Source organism: Armigeres subalbatus, chromosome 3 (assembly GCF_024139115.2).
Source record: "Armigeres subalbatus isolate Guangzhou_Male chromosome 3, GZ_Asu_2, whole genome shotgun sequence".
Lineage (NCBI taxonomy): Eukaryota > Metazoa > Arthropoda > Insecta > Diptera > Culicidae > Armigeres > Armigeres subalbatus.
The window spans coordinates 232,907,170-232,919,893 of NC_085141.1; the positions used below are offsets into that span (position 1 = coordinate 232,907,170).

General features: G+C 47.4%; 2 protein-coding genes across 4 annotated transcripts in view; both read left to right on the forward strand.

Moving 5' to 3' along the window:
• LOC134220845 (ras-related protein Rab-23) overlaps positions 1-12,724 on the forward strand; it is a 239,425-nt gene that overhangs the window by 167,710 nt on the left and 58,991 nt on the right. The window contains exon 3 of one of the 3 annotated variants that reach the window (XR_009982081.1): positions 2,519-3,599. The exons of the other annotated variants lie outside the window; for them this stretch is intronic. The gene's annotated coding sequence lies outside the window, so the exon portion shown is untranslated. Of the gene's footprint in view, positions 1-2,518; positions 3,600-12,724 lie in introns of those variants that run through there. 3 annotated transcript variants of the gene reach the window in all.
• The window catches only part of LOC134220846 (protein yippee-like), a 385,579-nt gene that overhangs the window by 167,687 nt on the left and 205,168 nt on the right, over positions 1-12,724 (forward strand). The window lies entirely within an intron of this gene.

The window sequence follows — 12,724 nt, forward strand, 5'->3', positions numbered from 1 at the left end:
AAAATAAAGAATATTAATTTCTCTTTCAAATGCCGTGTAAATATATTTTTTTGGTCTGCCCTAACCGGAGATATCAACTTATGAAAAAAATGTAATTTTGACAGAAAAACGATTATAACTTTTGATCGGAAAAAGATATTAAGCATATTCACCCATCAAAAGTTGCATTTTTTTAGCTCTAAAAGTCACCTGAAGACGACTTTTTCGAGAAATCCAAAACAAAAAAAGTAGATCAAAAATACTGTTTTTTTAAGGTACACCCTAATCCAATTAGGTAAAATTGCTCTAAATCAGCCAACTTAAGAGCCACAGAAATTTTTTTTTAGCGAAATTGATTGGAATAAGCTACGCTACAACTTTGTAGAACATAACATGTCAATATTCCAAGAAATAAAAAAAAAATCTATTTTTTTTAATGATGGGCCACCCTATTTTTCGGTAGAACCATAATAATGGCCTTACTATTTCGAACAATTTTGTAGAACAACAGTTTTTTTTCTAAAAAATATAGTTTTGGAGTAAAATGCATCTTTCCGCGTAAATCTGTATCCTGGACCATAGTGCACTGCATAATAGCTCGTTTTAACCTACCGGCCATTTATAAAATTTAAATTTTCACTTTGTTATTTTCTTTGTCACACGTCTATAAAGCAAGCAATTGTTTCGGAAAATTCATGCCCTTTTCAAATTTAGGTCTAAAATTCTTCTAAAAGAATATCCCGGTGCCATCCATGGAATTTACTGGAGAACACCATGAGGAAATACTGGGGGAATCTGAAAAAAAAATCCGGGAAATTTTCAGAAAAAATTTCATTTCATTCCTGGAAGAATTCGTGAAGTAAATCCACAGAAATTTCTAGATATTTTTTCGGGAGAACACGTGGAGGATCTCGTGAAAGTAAGATTGAGAGTATTTCCAGGGTTAATTCTATGAGATACTCTGGGGAAATCTTCTATATAATAAAAATGAAATGGTCTGTGTTCGTATCCGCATAACTCGAAAACGGCTCGATTTTCTTCATTCCTTCAGAAGGTATGATGGTTATCGTTTCCGACGGGTTTATATGATATTTCCTCATGCGAAAATCACGGATAAGGTCGAGTAAATTATGAATAACTAAAACAAAGTATGGGAATTTCGCAAGGGCAGTTCACAACGCGCTTTTTCGCCTACTATGCAGGACTACGTCTGCCGGGTTGACTAGTTCCTAATAGAATTTCCCGGAAAAAAATCCAGATTTGGGTGATTTGACGAAAAGTTGGGGATAGTACCTGGAGAATTTTCAAAGGGACATTCGGCAGTAATTTTTGGATAAGTTATACGAAGGTGAACGACTGAAGTTGTACTATTAGGAATTAAGAATGAATTTTTGGTAGAATTTTTGTAGCAATTTCTGTAGAAATAACTGGAAGAATTTCTGAATGAACTTTAGTAGGAATGTCCAGAAAAGTTGCTGAAGGAGCCCCTAAAGAATTTCTAAACTATTTTTAAGTAGAATTATTGGAAGACGGTGGGTTAAGAAGAATTCCATGTGAATTTCAAAAAGAATACAAAAAGAGTATAGTAGAGTATTCTTGGGAAGTTCTTGTATCTGTGGAAAAAATCTAATGAAATTCTGATGTGAATTTTTGGAGTAGCTCTTGGAGGTAGCTTGGTAGCTTCTTGGAGAAATTTCCGGAGGAATTCTTGGAGGAACTTCCGGAGGAATTCTTGGAGGAACTTCCGGAGGAATTCCTGGAGGAACTTCCGGAGGAATTCTTGGAGGAACTTCTTGAGAAATTCCCGGAGAAACTTGCGGAGGAATTGCTGGAGTAACTTCCGAAAGTTTTTTTTCCTGGATTAATTTCCGAAAGAATTTTTCCTGGAGGAACTTCCGCCGACGCTGGCTAAAGATGATCTAACACGCCTTCCGCCGATAAAATTCCAATCGGTGAACAGTTCTTATTTAGATATGATTTATTTTTTTATTTTTTCGTGTCTATTTCAATAATCAGACTATTAATTTATTTCTGTTTTTTAGTTTCTTTCTTTTTGTAATTTGTTTTGTTTTGCAATTTTGTAAAATACAAATTGAATTGTCACCCCAAATTTTATCAGAGGAGTGCTTTAATCGGGACATTACTTCAGCGATTAGATTTATTTGGGTACTCATCAGTAGTAAAAGCGTTCCAATTATACAAACGTAACACAATCTCATTCTCTTTTGCTGTTGATTGTTTCACCGAGTCGAATGATTTATGTGCCACATGTTTGATAATAGAAGATGAGTAAGAGTTGTGCCGTCCACCAGTTGAGCCGGCAGGAAGATTGTTTATTTGAAAGTTGCTCGCTGATGACAAAACTAGAGTTATATGCCATGATAAATCATGGCGCGCGTGCACCTCTCCGTTATCTATGTTTATAAACTTCGGGCGGCCGACGAAAGTCTTTGTCTAGTTTCAATACCTAGAAATTTCTATTTGAATTTCTTCTTTTCCGATGATACGAGCACTAATTAACTTTTCATTTCCATTTCAGGTGAGGATTTGAATTGCCAGTCAAGTGAGTAATCAACACACGCCAAGCTACATGTTTTCGGTCCTAAACAAAACATTCCTACATACCATGCGCCTAATGGTTAATCACAGACCAACTCCGAATTAAGAACCCACTACCGCATCACTTCCGAGCCCATTGTTACCGCTTGCTCGTAGAAATTAATTAAAGCTGCTTACTACTTCTCATGCAGAGCCCTACTCGGAAACGACTTAGCGATTTGCGTTCGCCTCCTCCGTAACCATGGACCGATTGCGCAATAAAGTACCAAAGTTACAACATCGCCATTTCTCGATGGGTATGAAGTACTATACATACTCCAGTATTTACTTGTTTATCCATCTAAGCCACATTTAATCGTGCCATATAAGTGTACCTACACTTTCCGTATGGAAGTGCCTGGTTTCTTTTTTTCACTTCGACCCGAACTGCGGCTCAGACTGTTCCATACAAAGTCATTCCAGTCCAGTGCCTTGCCTAGGTTCCTATATCTGCGCTCGCACCGACTGTTGTCAGGCATCATCATCCGCTGAGCAGGCAACCAACCAACGGGGCATTGAGTCGACCAACACGCGGCATCGTCATAACTCAAGCCATGCCCCCCCGCATGGTGTACGATTTTACGATCAGGTTACCACTCCGTTTTTGCGAGGATGGTGATTTTTCATCGAGATATGTTTATCTGATTCCCTGCTGCCGCCTGCCGTTGTTTGGTGCGCAAGATCTGAAACGATTTTTTTCTGACGACTTTGTTAGGACAATGGAAGTTGATTGGAAGTGATACGATTTCTATAATTTCCAATAAAAATGCAAAGAACACAATTTTAACTGTGATTGTGGCATTAATAAAGTTGGTTGAACCAAATATGAACTCGCCAGCCTGCGGATGATACAAATTGCTTTGTTTACTTGGTGGGGAGCTTTGAACGCATGTGTACCATTGGCATCGTTCTAGTTTCGCGAGATAGAGGATGCACTACCTACATAGAGAGAAAGGTGAGCGGTGGTCAAGTGCACATGAATCTGGTGCATGTGCAGCTCATAATATGCAACAGCGGGGTGCATACAAGCATGCGTGCACACAGTGACGCTGAGCACACCAAAAGAACATAATTATGGGAGTGTGATGTTGAATCCGATGAACGTTGTATACATTGTAGGAGCGATAATGGTGATAGAGAAAATGATTGGAGTTGTATTACTGTGGCAGAGCACCATAGTTGTGTACGTTCCAGATCTAGAACGTTGCTAGGGTGTCAAACGAATAAAATTGTTAAATTGTATAAAAACAAACAAAATTGTATAAAAACAAACAAATTAAATTGTATAAAAACAAACAGAATAGACTTTTGATAGACATGCATGAGCAATTCTCTGTGAAATTGAAGGTTTGTTTATTTTTGTATTTTTTGATATCTCTGAAAGTTGTATGTACATTCTTTATGAACAAAAACATAATTTGCATAATTGGTTTGCCATTTCAACTCTAATCTAATTTTTGATAAGGGCCCAAGCAGAACCACATTGAACATATTAAAACAAAAAAATACTTAAAAACGACTTGTCCGATCGTTTTGGTGTCTTCGGCAATGTTTTAGGTAGGTAATTAATAAGGCATATGGATAAAATACTTCTCGCATAACTTTTCAAAAGGACCTAAGTAACATTTTTTCATGAATTAATTTGAATACTGCAATCAATTGCTTTCATGTTGTTCTGTTGATTGCGCTATTCAAATTAATTCATGAAAAAAATATTACTTAGGTCCTTTTGAAAAGTTAAGCGAGATTTCTGTTAAAAAAGCTTTGTCATCGAAAATAAAACTTAGAAAATCGTTTTTCTAGTAATTTTTTTGCATGTTTTATATGTTGATAACATGTTTATGCATTTTTCGCACTATTGGTCATAATGAAGAAATGATGGACAAAATAGTTATATCTTTTTTAGAAAAAAAAAAGTTTTCCAAAAATGGTCGAAATTATGAAAGTACGTAAAAATTTCAATGAAAAAAGGTGCACATTATTTTTTTTCTAAGCGCTGCTGTTTCTTAGCTTCCATTCAATAAGCTCGGAAGCCTCCTGCCAAAACGCTCTTAAACCTTCTTTCAAGAGGCTCGGAAGCCTCCTTTCAAGATGCTCGGAAGCCTTCTCTCAAGAGGCTCGGAAGCCTCCTTTCAAGAGGCTCGGAAGCCTCCCTTCAAGAGGCTCGGAAGCCTCCCTTCAAGAGGCTCGGAAGCCTCCTTTCAAGAGGCTCGGAAGCCTCCTTGCAAGAGACTGAGAGCCTCCTTTCAAGAGGCTCAGGAAGCCTCCTTTCAAGAGGCTGGAAGCCTCCTTTCAAGAGGCCTCAGAGCCTCCCTTTTCAAGAGGCTCAGAAGCCTCCTTTCAAGAGGCTCAAAGCCTCCTTTCAAGAGCTGGAAGCCTCCTTTCAAGAGGCTCAGAAGCCTCCTTTCAAGAGGCTCAGAAGCCTCCTTCAAGAGCTGGAAGCCTCCTTTCAAGAGGCTCAGAAGCCTCCTTTCAAGAGGCCTGGAAGCCTCCTTTCAAGAGGCTCAGAGCCTCCTTTCAAGAGGCTCAGAAGCCTCCTTTCAAGAGGCTCAGAGCCTCCTTTCAAGAGGCTCAGGCCTCCTTTCAAGAGGCTCAAGCCTCCCTTCAAGAGGCTCAGGAAGCCTCCTTTCAAGAGGCTCAGGCCTCCTTTCAAGAGGCTCAGGAAGCCTCCTTTCAAGAGGCTCAGAAGCCTCCTTTCAAGAGGCTCTCAAGCCTCCTTTCAAGAGGCTCAGAAGCCTCCTTTCAAGAGCTCAGAAGCCTCCTTTCAAGAGGCCTGGAAGCCTCCTGTCAAGAGGCTCAAGCCTCCTCTCAAGAGCTCAGAAGCCTCCTCTCAAGAGCTCCAGGAAGCCTCCTTTCAAGAGCTCAGAGCCTCATTTCAAGAGGCTCAGGAAGCCTCCTTTCAAGAGCTCAAGCCTCCTTTCAAGAGGCTCAGGAAGCCTTCTTTGAAGAGGCTCAGAGCCTCCTTTCAAGAGGCTCAAGCCTTCTTTCAAGAGGCTCGGAAGCCTCCTTTCAAGAGGCTGGAAGCCTCCTTTCAAGAGGCTCGAAGCCTCCTTTCAAGAGAGCTCAGAAGCCTCCTTTCAAGAGGCTCAGGAAGCCTCCTTTCAAGAGGCTCAGAGCCTCCTTTCAAGAGGCTCAGAGCCTCATTTCAAGAGACTCAGAAGCCTCCTTTCAAGAGGCTCAGGCCTCCTTTCAAGAGGCTCAGGAAGCCTCCTTTCAAGAGGCTCAGGCCTCCTTTCAAGAGGCTCAGGAAGCCTCCTTTCAAGAGGCTCAGGCCTCCTTTCAAGAGGCTCAGCCTCCTTTCAAGAGGCTCAGGAAGCCTCCTTTCAAGAGGCTCAGGCCTCCTTTCAAGAGGCTCAGAGCCTCCTTTCAAGAGGCTCAGGAAGCCTCCTTTCAAGAGGCTCAGAAGCCTCCTTTCAAGAGGCTCAGGCCTCCCTTTCAAGAGGCTCAGAGCCTCCTTTCAAGAGGCCTGGAAGCCTCCTTTCAAGAGGCTCAGAGCCTCCTTTCAAGAGGCTCAGAGCCTCCTTTCAAGAGGCTCGGAAGCCTCCTTTCAAGAGGCTCAGAGTCTCCTTTCAAGAGGCTCAGAGCCTCCTTTCAAGAGGCTCAGAGCCTCCTTTCAAGAGGCTCAGGAAGCCTCCCTTTCAAGAGGCTCCAGAGCCTCCTTTCAAGAGGCTCAGAGCCTCCTTTCAAGAGGCTCAGGAAGCCTCCTTTCAAGAGGCTCAGGAAGCCTCCTTTCAAGAGGCTCAGGAAGCCTCCTTTCAAGAGGCTCAGAGCCTCCTTTCAAGAGGCCTGGAAGCCTCCTTTCAAGAGGCTCAGAGCCTCCTTTCAAGAGGCTCAAGCCTCCTTTCAAGAGGCTCAAGCCTCCTTTCAAGAGGCTCAGGCCTCCTTTCAAGAGGCTCAGGAAGCCTCCTTTCAAGAGGCTCAAGCCTCCCTTTCAAGAGCTCAGGAAGCCTCCTTTCAAGAGGCTCCAGAAGCCTCCTTTCAAGAGGCTCAGAAGCCTCCTTTCAAGAGGCTCAGAGCCTCCTTTCAAGAGGCTCAGGAAGCCTCCTTTCAAGAGGCTCAGAGCCTCCTTTCAAGAGGCTCAGGCCTCCTTTCAAGAGGCCTGGAAGCCTCCTTTCAAGAGCTCAAGCCTCCTTTCAAGAGGCTCAAGCCTCCTTTCAAGAGGCTCAGAGCCTCCTTTCAAGAGGCTCAAGCCTCCTTTCAAGAGGCTCAGAAGCCTCCTTTCAAGAGGCTCAGGAAGCCTCCTTTCAAGAGGCTCAGAGCCTCCTTTCAAGAGCTCAGAAGCCTCCTTTCAAGAGGCTCAGAAGCCTCCTTTCAAGAGCTCAGAGCCTCCTTTCAAGAGGCTCAGAAGCCTCCTTTCAAGAGGCTCAGGAAGCCTCCTTTCAAGAGGCTCAGCCTCCTTTCAAGAGGCTCAGAAGCCTCCTTCAAGAGGCTCAGGAAGCCTCCTTTCAAGAGGCTCAGAAGCCTCCTTTCAAGAGGCTCAGGAAGCCTCCTTTCAAGAGGCTCAGAGCCTCCTTTCAAGAGGCTCAGGAAGCCTCCTTTCAAGAGGCTGGAAGCCTCCTTTCAAGAGGCTGGAAGCCTCCTTTCAAGAGGCTCAGAAGCCTCCTTTCAAGAGGCTCAGAGCCTCCTTTCAAGAGGCCTGGAAGCCTCCTTTCAAGAGGCTGGAAGCCTCCTTTCAAGAGGCTCAGGCCTCCTTTCAAGAGGCTCAGGAAGCCTCCTTTCAAGAGGCTCAGGAAGCCTCCTTTCAAGAGCTCAAGGCCTCCTTTCAAGAGGCTCAGAAGCCTCCTTTCAAGAGGCTCAGGAAGCCTCCTTTCAAGAGGCTCAGAAGCCTCCTTTCAAGAGGCTCAGAAGCCTCCTTTCAAGAGGCCTGGAAGCCTCCTTTCAAGAGGCTCAAGCCTCCTTTCAAGAGGCTCAGAAGCCTCCTTTCAAGAGGCTCAGAAGCCTCCTTTCAAGAGGCTCAGAAGCCTCCTTTCAAGAGGCTCCAGAGCCTCCTTTCAAGAGGCTCAAGCCTCCTTTCAAGAGCTCAGAAGCCTCCTTTCAAGAGGCTCAGAAGCCTCCTTTCAAGAGCTCAGAAGCCTCCTTTCAAGAGGCTCAAAGCCTCCTTTCAAGGCTCAAGCCTCCTTTCAAGAGGCTCAGAAGCCTCCTTTCAAGAGGCTGGAAGCCTCCTTTCAAGAGGCTCAGGAAGCCTCCTTTCAAGAGGCTCAGAAGCCTCCTTTCAAGAGGCCTCAGGAAGCCTCCTTTCAAGAGGCTCAGAGCCTCCTTTCAAGAGGCTCAGAAGCCTCCTTTCAAGAGGCTCAGGAAGCCTCCTTTCAAGAGAGCTCAGGAAGCCTCCTTTCAAGAGGCTCAGAAGCCTCCTTTCAAGAGGCTCAGAGCCTCCTTTCAAGAAGGCTCGGAAGCCTCCTTTCAAAGGCTCAGGAAGCCTCCTTTCAAGAGGCTCAGAAGCCTCCTTTCAATAGGCTCAGAAGCCTCCTTTCAAGAGGCTCAGAAGCCTCCTTTCAAGAGGCTCAGAGCCTCCTTTCAAGAGGCCTGGAAGCCTCCTTTCAAGAGGCTCAGAGCCTCCTTTCAAGAGGCTCAGAAGCCTCCTTTCAAGAGGCTCAGAAGCCTCCTTTCAAGAGGCTCAGAAGCCTCCTTTCAAGAGGCTCAGAGCCTCCTTTCAAGAGGCTCAGGAAGCCTCCTTTCAAGAGGCTCAGAAGCCTCCTTTCAAGAGGCTCAGAAGCCTCCTTTCAAGAGGCTGGAAGCCTCCTTTCAAGAGGCCAGGAAGCCTCCTTTCAAGAGGCCTGGAAGCCTCCTTTCAAGAGGCTCGAAGCCTCCTTTCAAGAGGCTCAAGCCTCCTTTCAAGAGCTCAGAAGCCTCCTTTCAAGAGGCTCAGGCCTCCTTTCAAGAGGCTCGGAAGCGTCCTTTCCAGAGGCTCGGAAGCGTCCTTTCCAGAGGCTCGGAAGCGTTCTTTCCAGAGGCTCGGAAACCTCCTGTCCAGAGGCTCGGAAACCTCCTTTCAAGAGGCTCGGAAGCCTCCTCTCAAGAGGCTCGAAAGCTTCCTCTTAAGAGGCTAGGAAGCCTCCTTTCAAGAGGCTCGGAAGTCTCCTTTCAAGAGGCTCGGAAGTCTCCTTTCAAGAGGCTCGGAAGCCTATTTTCAAGAGGCTCGGAAGCCTACTTTCAGGAGTCTCGGAAGCCCCCTTTCAAGAGGTTCGGAAGTCTCCTTTTAAGAGACTCGGAAGTCTCCTTTTAAGAGACTCGGAAGCCTCCTCTCAAGAGGCTCGGATGCTCGGAAACCTATTTTCAAGAGGCTCGGAAGCCTCCTTTCAAGAGGCTCGGAAGCCTCCTTTCAAGAGGCTCGGAAGCCTCCTTTCAAGAGGCTCGGAAGCCTCCTTTCAAGAGGCTCGGAAGCCTCCTTTCAAGAGGCTCAGAGCCTCCTTTCAAGAGGCTCAGAGCCTCCTTTCAAGAGGCTCAGGAAGCCTCCTTTCAAGAGGCTCAGAAGCCTCCTTTCAAGAGGCTCAGAAGCCTCCTTTCAAGAGGCTCAGGAAGCCTCCTTTCAAGAGGCTCAGAGCCTCCTTTCAAGAGGCTCAGGAAGCCTCCTTTCAAGAGGCTCAGAGCCTCCTTTCAAGAGGCTCAGGAAGCCTCCTTTCAAGAGGCTCAGAGCCTCCTTTCAAGAGGCTCAGCTCAAGCCTCCCTTTCAAGAGGCTCAGAAGCCTCCTTTCAAGAGGCTCAGAAGCCTCCTTTCAAGAGGCTCAGAAGCCTCCTTTCAAGAGGCTCAGAAGCCTCCTTTCAAGAGGCTCAGAAGCCTCCTTTCAAGAGGCTCAGAAGCCTCCTTTCAAGAGGCTCAGAAGCCTCCTTTCAAGAGCTCAGAGCCTCCTTTCAAGAGCTCAGAAGCCTCCTTTCAAGAGGCTCAGGAAGCCTCCTTTCAAGAGGCTCAGGAAGCCTCCTTTCAAGAGGCTCAGGAAGCCTCCTTTCAAGAGGCTGGAAGCCTCCTTTCAAAGAGGCTCAGGAAGCCTCCTTTCAAGAGCTCAGAGCCTCCTTTCAAGAGGCTCAGAAGCCTCCTTTCAAGAGGCTCAGAAGCCTCCTTTCAAGAGGCTCAGAAGCCTCCTTTCAAGAGGCTCAGAAGCCTCCTTTCAAGAGGCTCTGGAAGCCTCCTTTCAAGAGGCTCAGAAGCCTCCTTTCAAGAGGCTCAGAGCCTCCTTTCAAGAGGCTCAGAAGCCTCCTTTCAAGAGCTCGAAGCCTCCTTTCAAGAGCTCAGGAAGCCTCCTTTCAAGAGGCTCAGAAGCCTCCTTTCAAGAGGCTCGGAAGCCTCCTTTCAAGAGGCTCAGAGCCTCCTTTCAAGAGCTCAGAGCCTCCTTCAAGGCTCAGGAAGCCTCCTTCAAGAGGCTCAGGAAGCCTCCTTTCAAGAGGCTCAGGCCTCCTTTCAAGAGGCTCAGAAGCCTCCTTTCAAGAGGCTCAGGCCTCCTTTCAAGAGGCTCAGAAGCCTCCTTTCAAGAGGCTCAGGCCTCCTTTCAAGAGCTCAGGCCTCCTTTCAAGAGGCTCAGAGCCTCCTTTCAAGAGGCTCAGAAGCCTCCTTTCAAGAGGCTCAGAGCCTCCTTTCAAGAGGCTCAGAGCCTCCTTTCAAGAGCTCAAGCCTCCTTTCAAGAGGCTCAGAAGCCTCCTTTCAAGAGAGCTCAGAGCCTCCTTTCAAGAGGCTCAGAAGCCTCCTTTCAAGAGGCTCAGAAGCCTCCCTTTCAAGAGGCTCAAGCCTCCTTTCAAGAGAGCTCAGGCCTCCTTTCAGAGGCTCAGAGCCTCCTTTCAAGAGGCTCAGAAGCCTCCTTTCAAGAGGCTCAGAGCCTCCTTTCAAGAGGCTCAGAAGCCTCCTTTCAAGAGGCTCAGAAGCCTCCTTTCAAGAGGCTCAGCCTCCTTTCAAGAGGCTCAGGCCTCCTTTCAAGAGGCTGGAAGCCTCCCTTTCAAGAGGCTCAGGAAGCCTCCTTTCAAGAGGCTGGAAGCCTCCTTTCAAGAGGCTCAGAAGCCTCCTTTCAAGAGGCTCAGGAAGCCTCCTTTCAAGAGCTGGGAAGCCTCCTTTCAAGAGGCCTCGGAAGCCTCCTTTCAAGAGGCTCAGAAGCCTCCTTTCAAGAGGCTCAGGAAGCCTCCTTTCAAGAGGCTCAGAGCCTCCTTTCAAGAGAGCTCAAGCCTCCTTTCAAGAGGCTCAGAAGCCTCCTTTCAAGAGCTGGAAGCCTCCTTTCAAGAGGCTCAGAGCCTCCTTTCAAGAGGCTCCAGCCTCCTTTCAAGAGGCTCAGAAGCCTCCTTTCAAGAGGCTCAGGAAGCCTCCTTTCAAGAGGCTCAGGAAGCCTCCTTTCAAGAGGCAGCTCAGCCTCCTTTCAAGAGGCTCAGGCCTCCTTTCAAGAGGCTCAGAGCCTCCTTTCAAGAGGCTCAGAAGCCTCCTTTCAAGAGCTCAGAGCCTCCTTTCAAGAGGCTCAGGAAGCCTCCTTTCAAGAGGCTCAGGAAGCCTCCTTTCAAGAGGCTCAGAAGCCTCCTTTCAAGAGGCTCAAGCCTCCTTTCAAGAGGCTCAGAAGCCTCCTTTCAAGAGGCTCAGGAAGCCTCCTTTCAAGAGGCTCAGAGCCTCCTTTCAAGAGGCTCAGGAAGCCTCCTTTCAAGAGGCTCAGAAGCCTCCTTTCAAGGCTCAGGCCTCCTTTCAAGAGGCTCAGGAAGCCTCCTTTCAAGAGGCCTCAGAAGCCTCCTTTCAAGAGCTCAGAAGCCTCCTTTCAAGAGGCTCAGAAGCCTCCTTTCAAGAGGCTCAGAAGCCTCCTTTCAAGAGGCTCAGAAGCCTCCTTTCAAGAGCTCGAAGCCTCCTTTCCAAGAGGCTCAGAGCCTCCTTTCAAGAGGCCTGGAAGCCTCCTTTCAAGAGGCTCAGGAAGCCTCCTTTCAAGAGGCTCAGAGCCTCCTTTCAAGAGGCTCAGAAGCCTCCTTTCAAGAGGCTCAGAAGCCTCCTTTCAAGAGGCCTGGAAGCCTCCTTTCAAGAGGCTCAAGCCTCCTTTCAAGAGGCTCAGGAAGCCTCCTTTCAAGAGAGCTCAAGCCTCCTTTCAAGAGGCTCAAGCCTCCTTTCAAGAGGCTCAGGAGCCTCCTTTCAAGAGAGGCTCAAGCCTCCCTTTCAAGAGGCTCAGGGCCTCCTTTCAAGAGGCTCAGAGCCTCCTTTCAAGAGGCTCAGGCCTCCTTTCAAGAGGCTCAGGAAGCCTCCTTTCAAGAGGCTCAGAAGCCTCCTTTCAAGAGGCTCAGGAAGCCTCCTTTCAAGAGGCTCAGAGCCTCCTTTCAAGAGGCTCAGAGCCTCCTTTCAAGAGGCTCAGAAGCCTCCTTTCAAGAGGCTCCAGAAGCCTCCTTTCAAGAGGCCTCAAGCCTCCTTTCAAGAGGCTCCAAGCCTCCTTTCAAGAGGCTCAGGCCTCCTTTCAAGAGCTGGAAGCCTCCTTTCAAGAGGCTCAGAAGCCTCCTTTCAAGAGCTCAGAAGCCTCCTTTCAAGAGGCTCAGGAAGCCTCCTTTCAAGAGCTCAGAAGCCTCCTTTCAAGAGCTCAAGCCTCCTTTCAAGAGCTCAGAAGCCTCCTTTCAAGAGGCTCAGAAGCCTCCTTTCAAGAGGCTCAGGAAGCCTCCTTTCAAAGAGGCTCAGAAGCCTCCTTTCAAGAGGCTCAGGAAGCCTCCTTTCAAGAGCTCAGAAGCCTCCTTTCAAGAGGCTCAGAAGCCTCCTTTCAAGAGGCTCAGAAGCCTCCTTTCAAGAGCTCAGGAAGCCTCCTTTCAAGAGCTCAGAAGCCTCCTTTCAAGAGGCTCAGAAGCCTCCTTTCAAGAGGCTCAAGCCTCCTTTCAAGAGGCTCAGAAGCCTCCTTTCAAGAGGCTCAGGAAGCCTCCTTTCAAGAGGCTCAGAGCCTCCTTTCAAGAGGCTCGGAAGCCTCCTTTCAAGAGGCTCAGAAGCCTCCTTTCAAGAGCTCAGGAAGCCTCCTTTCAAGAGGCTCAGAAGCCTCCTTTCAAGAGGCTCAGAAGCCTCCTTTCAAGAGCTCAGAAGCCTCCTTTCAAGAGGCTCAGGAAGCCTCCTTTCAAGAGGCTCAGAAGCCTCCTTTCAAGAAGGCTCAAGCCTCCTTTCAAGGGCTCAGAAGCCTCCTTTCAAGAGGCTCAGAGCCTCCTTTCAAGAGGCTCAGAAGCCTCCTTTCAA